The sequence below is a fragment of the Pleurodeles waltl genome, chromosome 8, assembly GCF_031143425.1.
Source record: "Pleurodeles waltl isolate 20211129_DDA chromosome 8, aPleWal1.hap1.20221129, whole genome shotgun sequence".
NCBI classification, from domain to species: domain Eukaryota; kingdom Metazoa; phylum Chordata; class Amphibia; order Caudata; family Salamandridae; genus Pleurodeles; species Pleurodeles waltl.
The window spans coordinates 1,019,022,126-1,019,043,217 of NC_090447.1; positions in this window are offsets into that span (position 1 = coordinate 1,019,022,126).

The window sequence follows — 21,092 nt, forward strand, 5'->3', positions numbered from 1 at the left end:
TTGCTGGAAAGTCACGCATGACAGCAGATAGAAGGTTTATAGGGGATGTGGCCACCCCACACCCATTTAAGAACAGGGACCATCTAAAGTCTGTATCGCTTTGGCTTTTTGGCCAGGAGTTTCAGCATCTGAAGACACTACCTTCTCTATGATGAACATCTCAAACAAGAAGAAAAGATAGACTAAACCTTTACCACCATCCTCATCCCATTTCCACATCATCCTGTCTCTTCAAACCTATCATCACATAGACATTCACACAGTAAAATATATTAATGTATTTGATGTTTTCATCTTTGTATGGGAACTCACAAAGCAGTGCCATTCACACTAACCTTTCTCTGATAGCCATACAAACTATTCATTTTCAGTTATTTACCTTGAATTTTGTTGCAATAGAGCATTTTTGTTGGAATAAATACACAAAAATACATATCTGGTACTGTGAGTCATGGGAATAAACCGTACAGTAGACTAAAAATTATGACTGGAGTCCTGCAGCTAGCAGGATAGCATCCAGCAGGAAACTGCTTTAACTCTTGTGTCCTAAAGAAATTACACATCACCTTTACATCAATGATCAATGAGAGATCAAGGCATGTGATGCTAAGACCATGCTCCGGTTCACAGACGGATCTGTAGTTGTGGATAATATATGCAGCACACCTTCACAGAATGCCCCCTGTATCCAAAGTACATTTACTAGTAGGGCACCATGCACTCAGAAGAATGGAGAACCAGTGCGCAATGCATTAATAGAAAGCAGACAAAAGTATTTCCCCATAACAGGATTTTACCCAAACTCATTGACTCTGTTCAACTGACCATGTAGGTCGATGACTTAATAGGAGTCCAACTTTGCAAGAATTAATTCATAGAGTCAAAGAGTTAGTCCCAATCACTCTTGAGCCACTATGATAGTGAGCTATTTACAAGTGCCCATTTGTTAAAATTATATAGTCACATGGGAGCCTATGAAGGAGCTGCTACTATACACCAGATATCTATGCAGCTTTGGCAATAGTATCATCCTCAAATAAGCAACTAAGTAAGTGTTTGGATGTTGTAAGTTTATTATCAACAAGGTTTGTGCAAAACATTGGCCTTATAGGTTGTGATGCATCGGGAGAATCTTATGTATGGCTTAGACCTTGGCTTGCAATCTCTTCTCTCAATTGAAGAATATATTTGTTGTTCATCTTTGACAGGTGACGTAACATTTAATGAAATTATTGAAGAAACTGGTCTGATTTTCATTTCTCTGAGGGAGTTCTTTAAGGTTTTTTGCTATCTTAGAAAGAGTTGCCACTAAGTCATAAATATCTACCTGTACAGTGGACTATCGGTTGAAAAGCTGTTCCTCCTAGAGGATCGGATAAAGTCATATCCCCGATCCCAGGCATGCATGGCTTTCTGACTTGCCCAAAGATTGCCCATCATGGACCAGGTTACAATCTAGAAGTTTGTGTGGAAGGAGAGATTGATGAAGGGGAGAGAGCTGTTCTCTACCAGTGGGGTTCTGGTGCTCTTGCCCTCAGACGGTAGAGTGAAGACTGCAGATGTGCCTTCATGGGAAGAATGTGCATGGAATTCTACAGACAAACCTGTTGTTTGAGGGCTATATGGGGGTGAGTTTTATGTAGGTGGAACAAACATCTATGGCTGCTTAGCTGGTTTCTTGGGCCTGGCAAGCCTCTGAGATGATTTTGCAGGAAAATACATCTACAGTTTACCTTGTCAAAAATACTTTAAAAATAAAATACATACAAAGTTAATAGAATGATAACTGAAATAAATATATGAAAATAGGGGGTTAATCTTAAATGGAATTATTATAGAAGTATTGTCAAGACACAAACTCCAATGACAGAGGTTTCTTTTCTGGATGCCCCCCCCCCTTCAGATCAGCCACAGTCCTTGAAGTAGAAATTGGTTAGACATTGCCTATTTAGTGAGCAAGGATGTCCCCTGAGCTCATCTGGGCTACCGGGTGTAATGCTGACACCAGTGACCTTTGTCTGAAAGTAGCTGACAGAAAAATTTGAAATGTACATTAAAATCACAATAAAAATCATACAGGGTGATAGTACTTTAATAGTTTTAATACAAAGTTAGAGACACAAGCAGATTTCTCTCCTTCAACTTAACACAAGGACTAACAAATAATAATATTCCAGCTTTCATAATACCAAGACATATGATACATATAATTGACAACTTAAATCATGATGAAAGAGAGGTGGGGCTTGGTTGCAAACAAGATGGCCGTCTTCTGAATAGCTGACAAACAAGGGCATGCCTATTGGTTTGATTACTGGGAAATATGCTACACATACAGGCCTAAAGAATTTGAACTACTATTAAACTGTCATCAGTGCTGATTGCAGTCACTTCCGCAGTGATACATCTAATTGGAAACAGTTTTACAGCATGACTCCTACGTGTTCTGTAAGGCCTCTGCACAAACACTGAAGACGCCACTGTGCAGTCCTTGGACAGCCCTCATAGCCCTATGCATTGAAGTACCTCCTTAAATTTCCCTCTTCCTACCTTTGACACTTATTTGAAGGTTAGGTGGTGCTCTTGTGCCGCAAAGCTGCCCACTTTGAGCATTTGAAAGCAGACACCATATATCTTCACTGGAGTGCGCCTCAGGCAGACTAAGGGCCTAGCCCATAATTTAATCTTCCTTGAAGCAGCCTTGAAGTGTTTCAGCATCCTGCCACTCCATGTTTGATGGGAGAGCAAGTGAGCATCCATTTTCAATTGGGCTAGTCTGCATCTGTTAAAGTCAGAGACTGTAGCCGGGGCTGCTAGATTGTTACCCTAACATCAACATGATTACTGTTTTGTTTATGCTCCACTGCCATCTAGTAGCAAGTGACTAGAATTCCACCTTGCACAGAACACTTTCTGAGTTCCCTAACATCATGATTAATGAGCAACTGCCAAGTCTAGCCTCATAATCACCTCTTTTTTGCATCTTAAAAATTTGAAACAATCTTGAATAGCTAGATGAAGCAAATAGTTTGTCATGCAGAACATGGCAGTTACCAAATGAATATCCCAACACATTACTGTAATTACCAATTGTACCTATTGGTTTAATGCAAACAATTTCAAATATCCAAGGACAAAGCTACAATTAAAATCTAGATGTGCACAATGGAATCATCCACACTAATAGCAAAATTGTCACCTTCAAAATGCAGATAGATGGATAGGAAAAGAGACTGGACAATCTTGAGGCTAAAGTGCTGGTGATATTGAATTGGGGTGACAAAATGTTGAACCTAAGAAAAAAAGTTATGGACGTTGAAGACATATGTCAAAGCCAAAGTTGGATTCTTATTAAATAACAGTCCATACAACTATACAATACCTAAATACATCAATACAGAAAAATAGGCTCACATCTATCAATAATGACAGGAAATAAAGTGCAGTTCACTAATGTACAATACTATCTAGCTACACATTATTCCTTCATGGACAAAATGTACAAAAACATTCAAATGCTAACCTTTACATTGCTAGCGTGATCGAAACTAATAATATCATTCAGAAAAAAACTAAAAACTGAGTAACGTAAAAACATATACAAAAAAGTATCACCTCCAACCCTTCAGCAGCATGATTGTCTTTTCCTCAGCCTAAGAGCATCTGACAAAAAACTAGCCACACTACAACAGACTACAAGTGATGGCAACATTTGTAAGTAGAGCAGAGCAGACCTTGCCTGCCAGAAACAATTTCCTCTAAGCAGTGGGACAATGCAATGCTGTCTCAAGGTGCTGTAGAGATCACAAAAGAAAATTCAATGCATTGTATCCTGGACAGAACAATTATCACAGAAACATAGCCCCAGTGTCCCCAGGTTATGGTATTCCTGTGGTTCTGCTAAGAGCCAATGTAAAAGGCCTAATCTAAAATGTGTTAATAACAACTAATGCTGCACTGAGGTTACCATTCATACATGCCTGGATCTATTTTCAAAAGTGCAATAGCCCTAACTGTGGAAGCTCCTTCCCTTCTCTCTCCATTTTGGCTCTAGCCATAAACAATTTCTTGATCCAGGCAATATATTTTTTGTACATTTGGTCAGGAGTTCCAAATAGTGTTCCACAACCCAGTTTCTCTAATGATTCTTTAAGGTAGCAAAACCATGGAATTGTGAGGCCTTTATTCAGAGAGAGACAATCTCTTATGACTACCTGGTTCAACTCCAATTCAGGACTGGTCCAGACCAAACTATTAAACTATAGCCACAAACCTTCATTGGCAGAAAGATTACTCATCTGATATTCACCTGATCAGGAGAATGTTCCTCTAACTAAGGCCTTTGAAGAAAAAACATCCAGATAGGGTCTCTTTGATCCAGCAACAATGCTAGTGATGCAGCATTGACCTATTAGGGATTTCAATATCTATATGACCTAGAGAAAGTCATAGTGAATCTAGAAGACTGCCCATTGGACACACATGTAGTCTGGCCCCACAACAACACCAATAGAATCTGATTAAATTAGCACTGTAGTGGATGGTCGAAAAGCATTTCAACCATGTTGCAGAAACTTTATAGTGATGGGTCTAAAGAAAAACTCTTTCAAACATAAAGGGATGAATCAATAAATCTATTAAAAATGTAGGCAGATGCCCATGTTAGTGACATTATTTCCCCAACCAGAAAGAGAGAAAAAGATGACAATATTTAAAATCATGAACAAATGCCAAACTGGCCTACCCTGCGCATCCTGCTACTCAATAGAGTGCAGTGCTCATAACTGAAGAACAGAATGTTTGTTTAAACTTAAAGTTGACATTGTTGTACTTTATTGATTATTTCAATATTTGACTCCGTTATCACCATTTCTGAGCATACCATTTCTCAAAAGAGTAGGCTTACATGCTTCCACCCCTTGAGGAGGGGAGGGGGGGCAGTAAAAGCATCACATAAGACTGTAAACTTTCTCTACAAGTGGTGACTCCATAACTGTATTTGACATTCCGTACACTTGGTGCAGCTCTCTGAAATCCTAATGTAGCTCTCTCTCTTTATAGTATGGAGACAGTTTTAAAATTTAATTAAAGTTTAAATAAAAAAAATTACGATGTTTTTAAGTTCAATGTTAAATTCCGTTTATATGTTTCTTAAAATAATGCAGAACTTTTTTAATACGTTAAAATAAAAATGTAATTCATTAAGAACATTACATTTTTTAAAAAGATTTGTTTAGAAAACTGCTATTGATAGTAAAATGTATAAAATTTTTATTTTACATTAAAAGTTACTAAATGTTATGTTTGAAATTATTTTGAAATAATGTAAGTTTTAGACACACATTTTAAAATTGAAAATGTTATTTAACTTTTTTAATAAAATACTGTTTATATTTTTTATTTGGATCAGTAAAATAAATGTGCATATATTTTCAAAAACCTTGCATGAAATAAGTAATTTTCGCATTATTTCTTTATTTACTTTACCACATTCTTTATTCTCAAATGGAGGATGTTGCAGTACCTGTGAGTGGCCATGGGTGCTGGACGTATTCCAGCTCTGAATTGGAGTACGTTTACAACTGTTGTGCATCCTTTTCAGTCCTTTTTTGTTGTAGTAATTATGGTGCAGTCAGTTTGGAAATAGCAATGGGCTTACTTTTTGTTGGTAGGTGAATCTCCCACCTCTAGCCTTCCCTACTCCTCCCACATCCCACCCCTTCAGTAATTAGTATTGCTCACGTTTCATCCAACCCCCCAATCTACCACATTTACTGCAAAAATGTATACCTACTTATACAGACATTTTTGCAGCCAGGGCGGAGAGCCTCACATAAAAATACAGAAGAGGCAGAGGCATAGAACTCCGAAGTTAGGTTAATAAATAGTATTTTATAGTACCTTATTGATGCTATTGTATTATTACTAAACATACTACAGAATATAGTTTGCAAATACACTCACTTGTTTACAAATATGACGTAGGACTCCCTGCATAGCATCCAAGGGATGCAGTTCAAACATGGAAAAAAGCAGAGGGACTACTTGCAATGAAAATGAAACAAAGAGAAACATGATTTCTCATAATGGTGATGCAAGACTCCCAAGCGGCTTCTACTAAACAACCCCTAAGATATAGTCAAAGAATTTCCTGCCTGCTACATAAAACTGTACACATCTGGTGTGAGCGGAATGGACTTAAGAAGAGGACAATTGGGTGGATTGCATATTCTGAAGTTATTGATGGACCCTTGGAGAGGAGAGGAATCAAAGGATCTCAAAGAAAGAGTTTGAAGACGCAATAAAGACCATTGTGGTCATTACAACCCTGGCGGTCAGTGTTAAAGCGGCGGTAAGACCGCCAACCAGCCGGCAGTAACAAATTTGCTATTAAGACCGTGGCGGTAACCGCCATCAAAGACAGCCGCTCTAACACTCCGACTACAAACAAACAGCTTGGCGGTCACCGCCAACAGACAGGAGGAAGACAAAGTAACGCCCACAGTATCACAACCCACCAATCCGCCACCTTTTCCGGGGCGGATTCACTGCGGATAAAAACACATCGGAAACAGGATTTCGAAGGGAAAATGCTCACCTCTACACACCCCACGAGGAACCAGGACACCATGGAGCCGGAACTCCAAATTCTCCCTGCGATAGTCTTCCTGCTCCTCTACCAGGAGCACGAACGCCAGTGACGAAGACCATGGTGAGTACTGAACCTACGACACAGGGGAGGGGGGAGGGAAAAAACAGGGACACACACACGCAACACCCCCACCCCCACCCCCACCCTCACCCACTACAACACACACACTAATACATATTTATACATGATAGTTACACCCCCCAACCCACCGGAAGAATGCAAAGACAAAAGAAAATGAGTGTAACCATTGTAATATATTAAAATCAAGTAGGCAAAAATATATATATACACCATAAACAAAATATACACCAAGCATAGTAGTCCAGGTAGTGCTCCAATTAAGTCTGTGGAACACTGGGCCCACACGGTATGGGTGAGGTCCACACAAGATCCCCGACCATGACGGAGAGAACACTGCGGGGGCATCAGAGAGCAAAAAAACAGGCACCTCAGGGGGAGGGAAAGGGGGGGCACCTCAGCTGTTTGAGTGCACGACGCCAAATCCACGAGAGGTCCACGTGCCCACTGTTCAATCCTGGGGAGTGCAAAGCCACAGTCTCTCAAGTCTATACAGTGGGTGGGTTGCCCACTGTTCCATCCTGGGGAGTGCAAAGCCACAGTCTCTCAAGTCTCTACAGTGGGTGGGTTGCCCACTGTTCCATCCTGGGGAGTGCAAATCCACAGTCTGTCAAGTCTCTACAGTGGGTGTGTTGCCCACTGTTCAATCCTGGGGAATGCAAAGCCACAGTCTCTCAAGTGGATAACAGTCTCCACTGGTTCTGGAGGGGGCATTGTGCACAGAGTGCTTCATTCTGCTAAGGACAGAGGTAGTGGATGTATCTCTCCACTGGTTCTGGAGGGGGCATTGTGCCCAGTGTGCTTCATCCTGCACGTGAGGGACTCAGTAGCATCAGTGCCCTTGGCGCTCATGGGCCAGTTGTGCTTGAGGCAGCAGTGCCCTGTTCAGCGGTGCTTGAGGCGGCGGTGTCCTGTTCAGTGGTGCTTGAGGCGGTGGTGCCCTGTTCAGCGGTGCTTGGTGCGGCGGTGCCCTGTTCAGCGGTGCTTGAGGCAGCGGTGCCCTGTTCAGCGGTGATTGGAGCGGTGGGCTCCTTTGCAGCTGCTGGCGATCCTTTTTGTCTCAGTGGGGCTTGTGCTGGCGGTCCTCTCTAGCCCAGCGGGGCTTGTGCTGGCGGTCCTCTCTGTCCCATTGGGGCTTGTGCTGGTGGTCCTCTCTGTCTCAGCGGGGCTTGTGCTGGCGGTCCTCTCTAGCCCAGCGGGGCTTGTGCTGGCGGTCCTCTATAGCCCAGCGGGGATGATGGCGGTGGCCTCCTTGGCAGCGGGGATGATGGCGGTGACCTCCTGGGCAGTGGGGATGATGGCGTTGGCCTCCTGGCCAGTGGGGATGACGGCTGTGGCCTCCTGGGCAGCGGGGATGATGGCGGTCTCATCCACCGTGCTGCTCTTCCCAGACTTTCCTGGTTTCTTGTGGCCCTTCCCCACCTTGGAAGGTGTCACAGCTGACTCCACACTCCCACCTGGACCCCTGGGAGCGGCTTTTGTGGCTCTGAGTCTTCCCCCTGTCCAGCCGGGCACTGGCCAACTTTTGATGCTTGACAGGTGGGGGACTGTCCGTGCTGTGGCTCCGTGCCACACTGGCTGGCCCGGTGGCCGGTGCACTCCAGATTCCTGTGACTACAGGCACCACTGGTCCCTGAGATGTTGTGGCTGAGGTGCTAGTTCCGGACCTAGGAGATGGATGGGGTGGGGGAGGTGTGGGAAAGAGGTCAAGGTTGGACAGGAAAATTTTTTGGGAGACACTGGGACGGGTAGCTGGAGGGGGTTTGGGAGTGGAGGAAGAGGTTTTGCTTGTAGGAGGTGTTCGTTCGCTGACTTTGGGTGAAGGTGCATGCGCTGGAGGCTCTCGTGAGGTGGATGGCTGTTGGGTGGGTGTGTACCTGCGTTTGTGTATCTTGGGAGGTGGCATCACAGACACACTGGGAGAGGACACAGGGGACGTGTGAATGGTAGTGGGGGTGGTGACTGCACGTGAGCGGGGTGTGGTGGTGTGTGTGCTGGTGATGGCAGTAGTGGCTGTAGATGTAGTGCATGCAGGTGTGAGTGTAGACGAGACTGGGAGGGAGGAGGGAGACGAGGAGGAGGGGGACAATGTGGAGGCATTGGATGTTGGTGTGTCTGCATGTGCCTGATGCTTGCATGAGTGCCTGTGGGATGTGTGGTGCTTATGTTTGCCTGAGCTTCCCTTTTGTGTTGACATGTGTGTATGCTGGTCTGATGGTGGGCTTGGGATAGGCTGGGGTACAGAGGATTGGGTGTGGGTGGAGGAAGTTGGAGGGGGGAGGCTAGAGACAGGGACAATGGCTGCCATCAGTGCTGAGGCCAGAGTCTGAAAAGCTCGCTGAAGGGCCGCCTGACCAGAATTAATGCCCTCCAGGAATGCATTGGTTTGTTGCAACTGCCTTTCTACACCCTGGATGGCATTCAAAATGGTAGACTGCCCTCAGTGAGGGACCTGAGGAGGTCAATGGCCTCCTCACTGAGGGCAGCAGGGGTGACTGGGGCAGGGCCTGAGATACCTGGGGCAAAGGTGATGCCCATCCTCCCAGGTGATCGGGCACGGGGCAAAGGCTGAGGGGCTGCTGGGAGGGCGGTGCTGGTAGGGGTGGTGGCGGCTGTACCTGTAGATGGGGGGGCACAGATGTTGCCGCCACCACAAGGGAGCTCCCATCAGAGGACGAGTCCGTGTCGCTGGTCTCAGCTCATGTCCCCGCCGTGGAGCTCTCCTCGCCCTCCATCCCACTGGTGAACTCTGAGTCCGTAGTGTGGCCCTCCATGGCCATGTGGGATGCAGCCCCCTCGTGCTCCGGTGCCACTGCTCCTCCGCCTGATGATGCTAATGCACACAACAACAGGGAGACCACAAAAAGGGGGGGTACGACAGAAGAAAGACATGTTGAGTGCATAAATTACCGCTACCGTTGGCGGACACGACAGACACAGAAGCCCCCTGCACTCTTGGGCTCCACTGTTCAATTCCTGGGAAATGGCCTACTAGGCTATGGACGACATCTGCACACATGGATGACTAGGTGTACTTGGCACTCTACAGAGGTGGGGTGGGGTGCCACATGGACTGCCTTACGGAGGGACCTTGCCTACGGAACTCGCCGTGGCCTAGGGAAACCCACAGCCCATCTCCCCCACCCAGACACCTCCACTGCATGCAAAATCAGCAGGATGAGAGTGTACTCACCCTCTTGTGGCTGCTGTGAGGCCCTCAAGCGCCCATCCAACTCTGGGTACGCCACCGCCAGGATTCTGAACATCAGGGGGGTCATGGTGCGACGGGCACCTCTCCCACATTGGGAGGCCATCCCCAGCTGAGACTCCGCCGTCTTCTTGCTCCAACGGCCAATGTCCTCCCATCTTTTCTGGCAGTGGGTGCTCCGTCTGTGGTAGACCCCCAGGGTCCGGACATCCTTGGCGATGGCACGCCAAATATCTTTTTTCTGGTGGTGGTGGTGCTCACCTACATGAATTGTACAGGGGGAAGAGAAACTTATTACCAACTGCACCGTCACAGTCATTGGCCCCCATCCCTACCCTTGCCATGTGGCACATGCACTCACCGTCGTTTCATGCATGCCGCAATCTCCCCTCCCTCTTACATCCACCCCACTCCACACAGGCACAGCCCATACAGCATGCTCCCAGTGTACTTACCTGTTTGTCTGGAGGACCGTAGAGTAGAGTGTACTGAGGGAGGACCCTGTCCACGAGTTTCTCCAACTCCTCCGATGTGAAGGCAGGGGCCCTTTCCCCAGACACTCGAGCCATTGTCTCTTCCAGACCAAGGTCACAGCAGCACTTGCAGTGTAGGTCATATCCTGTCGAAGATCAGGTGTCGAGTGATTGAACAGATAGAACATGGCGGTCACGTCCGCGGCTTTGCGTACAGTCACCGCTGCCGTACATCGTCATTGGCTCCTGGGACCCATAGGGTCCAATGTTAACCAATGCAGCATTGCGGCGCGGTCTTCGACCGCCTACCGCGACGGTGTACAATGCCTGCGCAGTTACCTCACAACCCATTGTCCCACTTTACAGGTCAGGCAGCCGCAATTTCAGGGACCTACATGGCTTCTTTTTTATCTGTGTCACACATACCTAGGCCTAGACTCAACACACATACAGGCCACTTTTTGGATTATGATTCGTATTCTGTGTAAGCTGTGGGTACGTACCTCTGAGTTGGTTGACTCTGTGCTCGCTGTTGTCCTTGATAGGTACCGTCCGCTGGGACATGTGAGGAGATGGCAGCATCCTCCGGTGTAAAGAACGCTGGTGGACGTGTCGACAATGGAAGAGAGACACATAATAGTCACCTACAGGCTTGACCGTGCTACAATCCAGGAACTGTGTCCCCAGTTGGAGCCAGACCTGATGTCAGCTATCCGCCATCCCACAGGAATCCCCCCTCAAGTGCAGGTGCTGTCAGTGCTCCATTTCCTTGCAAGTGGGCCATTTCAAACAACTGTGGCCATAGCATCAGGGATGTCCCAGCCAATGTTTTCCAACGTGTTGTCCAGAGTGTTGTCTTCCCTGCTGAAACACATGCGGAGCTACATCGTTTTCCCTCAGGTGGAGGATTTGCCTACAGTGAAAGGTGATTTCTATGCCCTGGGACATATCTCCAACATCATAGGTGCCATTGATGGGACCCATGTGGCTTTGGTCCCCCCCGCAGGAGTGAACAGGTGTACAGAAACCGAAAGAGTTACCATTCCATGAATGTACAGATGGTATGTTTAGCAGACCAGTATATCTCCCAGTGCATGATGCCTACATCCTGCGGAATAGCAGCATCCCTTACGTGATGGGTTAACTCCAGAGGCACCGTGTGTGGCTATTAGGTGAGCACCTGGAAGCAAGACAGTGGGAATGGTTGTCTGGGTCTGGAGATATCCCTACAGGTTAGTGTGTGTCTAAAAGTTGTCCCTCCCCATTTGCAGGTGACTCTTGTTACCCCAACCTGTCATGGCTACTGACCACAGTGAGGAATCCCAGGACAAGGGCAGAGGAACGCTACAATGAGGCCCATGGGTGTGCACGGCAAATAATCGAGCGGACCTTCGGCCTCCTGAAGGCCAGGTTCAGGTGCCTCCATATGACAGGTGGGTCCCTATTCTACTCACCAAAGAAGGTGTGCCAGATCATCGTGGCCTGCTGTATGCTTCACAACTTAGCTTTGCGACGACAAGTGCCTTTTCTGCAGGAGGATGGTGCAGATGGTGGTGTTGTTGCAGCTGTGGTGCCTGTGGACAGTGAAGACGAGGAAGCAGAAGAAGAAGACATGGACAACAGGGACTCAGTGATCCAGCAATATTTCCAGTGAGACACAGGTAAGAATACAAACCTGCCTACTACATGTACTTTAACACTACTACCTCTCTACTGTCTGTCATTTTCACCAAGTGTATGGTCACTGAGTTGTCACTTTCCCTTACGATTTCACAGATGTGGGTCCCACAGTAGGACATCTGCTTTGATTCCTCATGGACTACAGCTGTGTGACATAGGTATGTTGACATTACAAATGAAAGAGCTTTTTGACACTGTAATTGCTAATACACTATTCCGAAATCACAGACAGACTCCAGATTGTTTTGTGCTTCAAGGGTGTTTATTTTAGTGCTCAATATTGGAGGGGGTAGCAAAATGGTGAGGGGTGATGGCGGAGGAATATCTATGGCAGAGTCCAGTCTATTAGTCTCACATGTGCATTGCCTAATTGGGCATAGGAAGTGGAGATGGGGCAGTTTAAGGATGGACAGGGTGACGAAGTGGGACAGAAGGATGACATTCAGGGTGGTCTCATTTCTTGGAGGGGGTCTTGGCATCGTTCTCTGTCATTGTCCTGGATCTCAGGGACCGTTTGCGAGGTGGTTCTCCCTCTGCAGGGGGTAGGGTGCTGGTGTGGTGGTCCTGTGGCGGTGCCTCCTGTCCACTAGCGCCGGCGTAGGTGGTGGGCAGTTCATTGGTCCAGGCTAGTGTCAGGGGCCCCTTGTAGTACCACAGTGTCCCTCCTGGTGTTGCGTACTTCCTTCAGCACCCCTACGATGGTGCCCAGGGTGGAATTGATGGCTCTGAGTTCCTCCCTGAAGCCCAAATACTGTTCCTCCTGCAGGCGGGGGGTCTCCTGAAACTTAGCCAGTACCGTTGCCATTGTCTCCTGGGAGTGGTGGTAGGCTCCCATGATGTTGGAGAGGGCCTCGTGGAGAGTGGGTTGCCTTGGCCTGTCCTCCCCTTGTCGCACCGCAGCCCTCCCAGTTCCCCTGTGTTCCTGGGCCTCCGTTCCCTGGACCGTGTGCTCACTGTCACTGCCCCCAGGTCCCTGTTGTTGTTGGGGTGGTGGGTTATCCTGGGTTCCCTGTAGTGGTGGACACACTGCTGATTGACGTGTCCTGGGGACGGAGGTATGGGCCCGCTGGGTGGGTGCTGTGCTGGTGTTTCCAGAGGGGGGAAGCTCTGTAGTGGCCTGTGACTGTGTGATGGGAACCGACTCTCCTGAGGTCCCCGATGGGCCGGGCTGGTCATCTAGATCCAGTTGGACAGAGGTGCTGTCATCAATGTGGGCCTCTTCTGTTTGTGGTATGGACATGTGTGGACCCTCCTGTCCAGTGACGTTGGGTAGGGGTCCTGCAGGGGTATAAAAGGATGTTTATTACATCTGTGTGTGCAATGGTGTGCAATGGGTTGGTGACCGTGTACCCCAGGGCTTGCATTCCTGTGTGGGACCTGGTGTGATGATGGTTTAGGGGGGTGTATGGGTATGTGCAGTGGATATGCTTTAGTGATGGATGTCCATGCTTTGTTGTTGCATGCAGGGCTTGGTGTTAGGATGTGTGGTTTATGATGTTGGGACATTTGTGAGGAGTTAAAGTGATGGGGGTGAGGGTGAGGGTGGGGGTATGTGATGGCATGCAGGTAGGGTGGGGGATGTAATAGTTAAGATTTGACTTACCAGAGTCCATTCCTCCATCTACTCCTCCAAGGCCCTCAGGATGCAGAATCGCCAAGACCTGTTCCTCCCATGTTGTTAGTTGTGGGGGAGGAGGTAGGGGTCCGCAGCCAGTCCACTGAACCGTAAGGTGGTGTCGTGAGACCATGGAACGCACCTTCCCCCGTAGGTCGATCCACCTCTTCCTGATGTCATCCCGATTTCTTGGGTGCTGTCCCACTGCGTTGACCCTGTCCACTATTCTTCGCCATAGCTCCATCTTCCTTGCAATGGAGGTGTGCTGCACCTGTGATCCGTTTAGCTGTGGCGCTACCCGGACAATTTCCTCCACCCTGACCCTGAGCTCCTCCTCCCAGAACCTGGGGTGTCTTTGCCGTGCCATGGGATGGTGTGGGTGATGTGTGGGATGGTGTGTGGGGTGATAAGTGTGCTGATATGTAGTGGGGTGCTGTGTGAGGTGCGTGGAAGTTATGTGGGTGATGGTGTTGTGTGCCTGTGGATGCTAGTATTGTTGATGGTGGTGTCTCTTTCTGTGCTTCTTTCTCAATTGGGGTCGTAGGGGTTTGTGGGTGATGTCGGTGTGTATTTTATATTGTATTGAGTGTGTGGGAGTGGTGTGTGTATGTGTATCAGGTGTGTGTATTTGGAATTGTCCAATGTGGTAGTGTTTTGTAAATGTGTGTGTATTTTGAGCGTAGGGGGTGTACCGCCAATGGAATACCGCGGTTAAAAGACCGCCGCGTGGATTCGTGGGTTGTGATAGTGTGGGCGTATTTCTGTTGGCGTGATGGTGTCGGTTTTGTTTTCGCCAGTTTATCACTGACCTTTGGTGTGGCGGACTTGTGTGGGTGTCTGAATATTGGCGGATTCCGTGCTGTGGGTCATAATAGCTGTGGCGGAATTCCACGGCCGCGGAGGTGTGTTGGCGGTCTTCTGCACGGCAGTAAGCGGCTTTTACCGCCAATGTTGTAATGACCACCCATGTCTTCTGGAAAGGTGAAAGAAGTAGCCACTTTTAACAGAGACTTTCATTAAACTCACGGCTAAATGTATTATACCCCAAAGAGCAGTTTAACTCAGATTTCAATAAGACTTCTATCTCATTAATAATGAAGCCAGCAAAGGATCACCTATGTTGCACAAAGTAAAGACCTATTTCACTCTTGAATTGGGAAACTAAGGGGCAAATTTAAGACCACCTAGCGCCAATCCAATGCCACATTAGTGTCATTTTCTGATGCTTATGTGGAGTTAGAAGGACAAAATCTCCGCTCCATATTTACAAAGTGGTGCAATGCATGAATTGTGCCACTTTATAACCCTTTCGCGCTATAATATGCCTGCACCAGGCATAATGCATACAAACGGGGCGTTCTCCCATTATGCGTGCCAGAAAAATGGCGCAAGGAAATCTAAGAGATTACCTTGCACCAATCTTTCTGGCACTTTTAACCCCTGGTCACAGCAGGGGTTACAAGAGAGGCTTCCATTGCTTATAATTTGCTTCTGGGTGCTTTGCAGGATTAGCATCAGAATGTTTGACGCTAATCCTGCAAAGCGGCAGACTAACATCAAAACATCTGATGCTAGTCCCCTAACTACCACCATGGTGCGCCATATTTCAAATATAGCGCACACATGGTGGCATTTGGGGCGCACTAAGGGGCACAAGGAAAGTGACACTGCACTTTGTGCAGCACCACTTTTTTTAAGTATGCCCCTAAGAAACTAGCAAATGTACATCCCAAAAGACTAAAAAGAGTGATCCCTCTCTTGATGCATAAATGTCAGGTCAATTTCATATCTATAAGAATATCACAGAACCATTTTCGTACATTAACACATCTCTTCCGGCAGGAAAAGAACAAAAAAGATAAAGAGGTTGTCCCTTACATTGTCACTATGAAAGCATTTGATAGAAGTGAGACTACATTTTCTGAATCATGAGACGGATGGGATTCAGCACCTGAATTATACCAGTGGTTTAAATGATGTACAAGAACCCCATAGCCAGTCTGAACTGCAAAGGATTATTATTATCACATGAGATCAAGATCAACAAAGGCAACAGATAGGGCTGTGCCTTGTCATTACTCCGGTTTCTGATGGCTTTGGAACCCATAAGTATGGCAATTCCAAAGTCCCCTGTTGTTGACACCTTACAAAGATCGACTAGAGAAATGAAAATCATCCTACATGCTGATGTCATCTTGCTGACCCAGACCTTGCCAACATCATCTATAGTTGTATTGATGGAAACTACAGCTCTTTTCTCTACATTCTCTAGCTACAAAATTAATTGGTCCATTCCTCCATCTACTCCTGGGAGGCCCTCAGGATGCAGAATCGCGAAGACCTGCTCCTCCCATGCTGTTAGTTGTGGGGGAGTAGGTGGGGGTCCGCCGCCAGTCTGCTGAACCGCAAGGTGGTGTCTTGAGACCACGGAACGCGCCTTCCCCCGTAGGTCGTTCCACCTCTTCCTGATGTCATCCCGATTTCTTGGGTGCTGTCCCACTGCGTTGACCCTGTCCACTATTCTTCGCCATAGCTCCATCTTCCTTGCAATGGAGGTGTGTTGCACCTGTGATCCGTTTAGCTGTGGTTCTACCCGGACGATTTCCTCCACCATGACCCTGAGCTCCTCCTCCCAGAACCTGGGGTGTCTTTGCAGTGCCATGGGGTGGTGTGTGTGATGTGTAGGGTGGTGTGTGGGGTGATAAGTGTGCTGATATGTAGTGGGGTGTTGTGTGAGGTGCGTGGAAGTTATGTGGGTGATGGTGTTGTGTGCCTGTGGATGCTAGTATTGTTGATGGTGGTGTCTCTCTCTGTGCTTCTTTCTCAATTGTGGTAATAGGGGTTTGTGGGTGATGTGGGTGTGTGTTTTATATTGTATTGAGTGTGTGGGAGTGGTGTGTATATGTGTATCAGGTGTGTGTATTTGGAATTGACCAATGTGGTAGTGTTTTGTAAATGTGTGTGTATTTTGAGCACGGCGGTGTGTACCGCCAATGGAATACCGCGGTTGAAAGACCGCCGCGTGGATTCGTGGGTCATGATAGTGTGGGCGTATTTCTGTTTGCGTGACGGTGTCGGTTTTCTTTTCACCAGTTTATCACTGACCTTTAGTGTGGCGGACTTGTGTGGGTGTCTGAATATTGGTGGATTCCGTGCTGTGGGTCATAATAGCTGTGGCGGAATTCCGCGGCCGCGGAGGTGTGTTGGCGGTCTTCTGCACGGCAGTAAGCGGCTTATACCGCCAATGTTATAATGACCGCCCATGTCTTCTGGAAAGGTGAATGAAGCAGCCACTTTTAACAGAGACTTTCATTAAACTCACAGCTAAATGTACTATACCCCAAAGAGGAGTGAAACTCAGATTTCAATAAGACTTCTATCTCATTAATAATGAAGCCCGCAAGGGATCTCCTATGTTGCACAAAGTAAAGACCTATTTCACTCTTGAATTAGGAAACTAAGGGGCAAATTTAAGAGCACCTAGCGCCATTCCAATGCCACATTAGTGTCATTTTCTGATGCTTATGTGGAGTTAGAAGGACAAAATCTCCGCTCCATATTTACAAAGTGGTGCAATGCATGCATTGTGCCACTTTATAACCCTTAGCGCTATAATATGCCTGTACCAGGAATAATGCATACAAACGGGGCGTTCTCCCATTATGGGTGCCAGAAAAAATGGTGCAAGGAAATCTAAGAGATTACCTTGCACCAATCTTTCTGGCACTTTTAACCCCTGCTCACAGCAGGGATTAAAAATAGGCTTCCATTGCTTATAATTTGCCTCTGGGTGCTTTGCAGGATTAACATCAGAATGTTTGACGCTAATCCTGCATTGCGGCAGACTAGTGTCAAAAAATCTGATGCTAGTCCCCTAACTACCACCATGGTGCGCCATATTTCAAATATAGTGCACACATGGTGGCATTTGGAGCGCACAAAGGGGCACAAAGAAAGTGGCACTGCACTTTGTGCAGCACCACTTATTTTAAATATGCCCCTAAGAAACTAGTAAATGTACATCCCAAAAGACTAAAAAGAGTGATCCCTCTCTTGATGCATAAATGTCAGGTCAATTTCATATCTAGAAGAATATCACAGAACCATGTACGTACATTAACACATCTCCTCCGGCAGGAAAAGAACAAAAAAGATTGTTTGTCCCTTCCATTGACACTATGAAAGCCTTTGATAGAGAGAAGTGAGACTACATTTTCTGAATCATGAGACAGATGGAATTCAGCACCTGAATTATACCAGTGGTTTAAATGATGTACAAGAACCCCATAGCCAGTGTGAACTGCGAAGGATTATTATTATCACATGAGATCAAGATCAACAAAGGCAACAGATAGGGCTGTGCCTTGTCATTACTCCGGTTTCTGATGGCTTTGGAACCCATAAGTATGGCAATACCACAGTCTCCTGTTGTTGACACCTTACAAAGATCGACTAGAGAAATGAAAATCATCCTACATGCTGATGTCATCTTGCTGACCCAGACCTTGCCAACATCATCTATAGTTGTATTGATGGAAACTACAGCTCTTTTCTCTACATTCTCTAGCTACAAAATTAATTGGTCCACGAGCAAGGCAATGCATGCAATAGGAACTCATCTATAAAAGCTCACTGGCAAGACTATCATTCAAATTAATACCTAAGAAACAAAAGTACAAGGGAAAATTGGAGAATAGAGACGTGCACTGTGTGACTCAGGAATCAGGATAACATATTATTAGACCAAGCATTGTTGGCATGGTTTTCTCCTAAAAAGTTGCCTTCCAAACTCTTAGTTTTCCTAAATTTGTTTTTACTCGCCTCAGGGTTTGGCATACTTTACCACTGCTAACCAACGTTAAGGTGCTTGTGCTCATTCCTTAAAACATGGGAACATTTGAATCTAGCTGTTGGACCTGGCTTTTTAACGGGGTCATCCCCAAACTTTTTGCCTCCTTCCTCCTATTTTTTCTGACCTGTTGTTGTTGGCTTTTGACCTCTGGGCACTTTTCCACTGCTAACCAGTGCTAAAGTGCATATGCTCTCTGTGTAAATAGTACTATTGATTGGTTTATCCATAATTGGCTATTTAATTTACTTATAAGCCCCTAGTAGAGTGCACTATATGTGCCTAGGGCCTGTAGATTAAATGCTACTAGTGGGCCTGCAGCACTGGTTGTGGCACCCACTTCAGTAGCCCCTTAACCTTGTCTCAGGCCTGCCATTGCAAGGCCTGTGTGTGCAGTTTCACTGCCACTTCGACTTGGCATTTAAAAGTACTTGCCAAGCCTAGAACTCCCCTTTTTCTACATATAAGTCACCCATAATGTGTGCCCTAGGTAACACCTAGAGCAGGGTGCTGTGTGGGTAAAAGGCAGGACATGTACCTGTGTAGTTATATGTCCTGGTAGGGTAAAACTCCTAAATTCGTTTTTACACTACAGTGAGGCCTGCTCCCTTCATAGGGTAACATTGGGGCTGCCCTCATACATTGTTGAAGTGGCAGCTGCTGATCTGAAAGGAGCAAGAAGGTCATATTTAGAATGGGCAGAATGGTAATACAAAATCCTGCTGACGGTGAAGTTGGATTTAATATTACTATTCTAGAAATGCCACTTTCAGAAAGGGAGCATTTCTTTGCACCTAAATCTTTCTGTGCCTTTCAATCCATGTCTGGCTGGGTTTAGTTGTCAGCTCCTTGTGCATTCACTCAGACACACCCCAAACACAGTGTACTCAGCCTCACTTGCATACATCTACATTTTGAATGGGTCTTCCTGGGCTGGGAGGTGGAGGGCCTGCCCTCACACAAAGGACTGCCACACCCCCTACTGGGACCCTGGCAGACAGAATTGAACTGAAAGGGGACCTGGTGCATTTCTTAGCCACTCTTTGAAGTCACCCCCAATTCAAAGGCACAATTTAGTACAAAACAGGGCCTCTGCCCTACCTCATCAGACACTTGCTGGAGAAGAAACCTGAACCAGAAACTACATCCTGCCAAGAAGAACTGCCTGGCTGCTCAAAGGACTCACCTGTCTGCTTTCTCCAAAGGACTGCTGCCTTGCTGTTGTCCTGCTGCCTTGCTGAACTCTTATCTGGCTGTAAAAGTGCTCTCCAAGGGCTTGGATAGAGCTTGCCTCCTGTTCCATGAAGTCTCAGGACCAAAAAGACTTCTCTTTTTCATATGGACTCTTCGTGCACTGAAAATTTAGATGCACAGGTTGCTCCGCAGCAAGAAAATCGCCGCACACTGACACTGATCGACGCAACGCCTTCAGGGCGACTGGAACTTCGACGCACGGCCTCGCAAGGACTACGCCGCCCGACTTCCAGAGGGGAAATCGACGTGACACCTGCCGTGAGAGCGAAACTTCGACGCACAGCCCGTGGAATGACGCACAGCGGGAAAACAAGCAGGAGAATCCACTCACAGACCCGGGACATCTGGTAATCCCGCGACCCACAGAAAGAGACTGTCCGCGCACCGGAAAACGACACACGACTTCCCAGCGTGAAAAATAACGACGCAAGTCCGGGTGTGCTGGGGAGAAATCGACGCACACACCATTTTTCCACGTATCTCTTCTTCTGCGGCCCTTGGCGGAGATTTTCCACTCCAAACCAGGTACTTTGTGCTTGAAAGAGACTTTGTTTGCTTTGTAAAGACTTAAGACACTTTGGGGGTCATTACAACATTGGCGGTGAAAGCCGCTTACCGCCGTGCAGAAGACCGCCAATACACCGCTGCGGCCGCAGAATTCCACCACAGCGATTATGACCCACAGCACGGAAACCGCCGAAATTCAGACACCCACACAAGTCCGCCACAACAAAGGTCAGTCATAAACTGGCGAAAACAAAACCTCCACCGTCACACCAACAGAAACACGCCCATGCTATCACGACCCACGAATCCATGCAGCGGTCTTTCAACTGCGGTATTCCATTGGCGGTACATAGCGCCGCGCTCAAAATACACACACATATACAAAACACTGCCACATTGGACAATTCCAAATACACACACCTGATACACATACAAACAACACTCCCACACACCCGAACACAATATAAAACACACACCCACATCACCCACAAACCCCTACGACCAAAAACTGAAGACGAAGGCGACAGACAGAGACTACAGCAATAGAGAACCCCACCACACAGAGGCACACAACACCATCACCCATACAACATCCACGCTCAAAACAACCCACACCACCACACATCACCACACTCATCAACACATACACCACCCCACACATCACCTACACCACCCCATGTCACACCAAAGACACCCCAGGTTTTCCGAGGAGGACCTCAGGGTCATGGTGGAGGAAATCTTACGGGTAGAGCCACAGCTATTTGGAGCACAGGTGC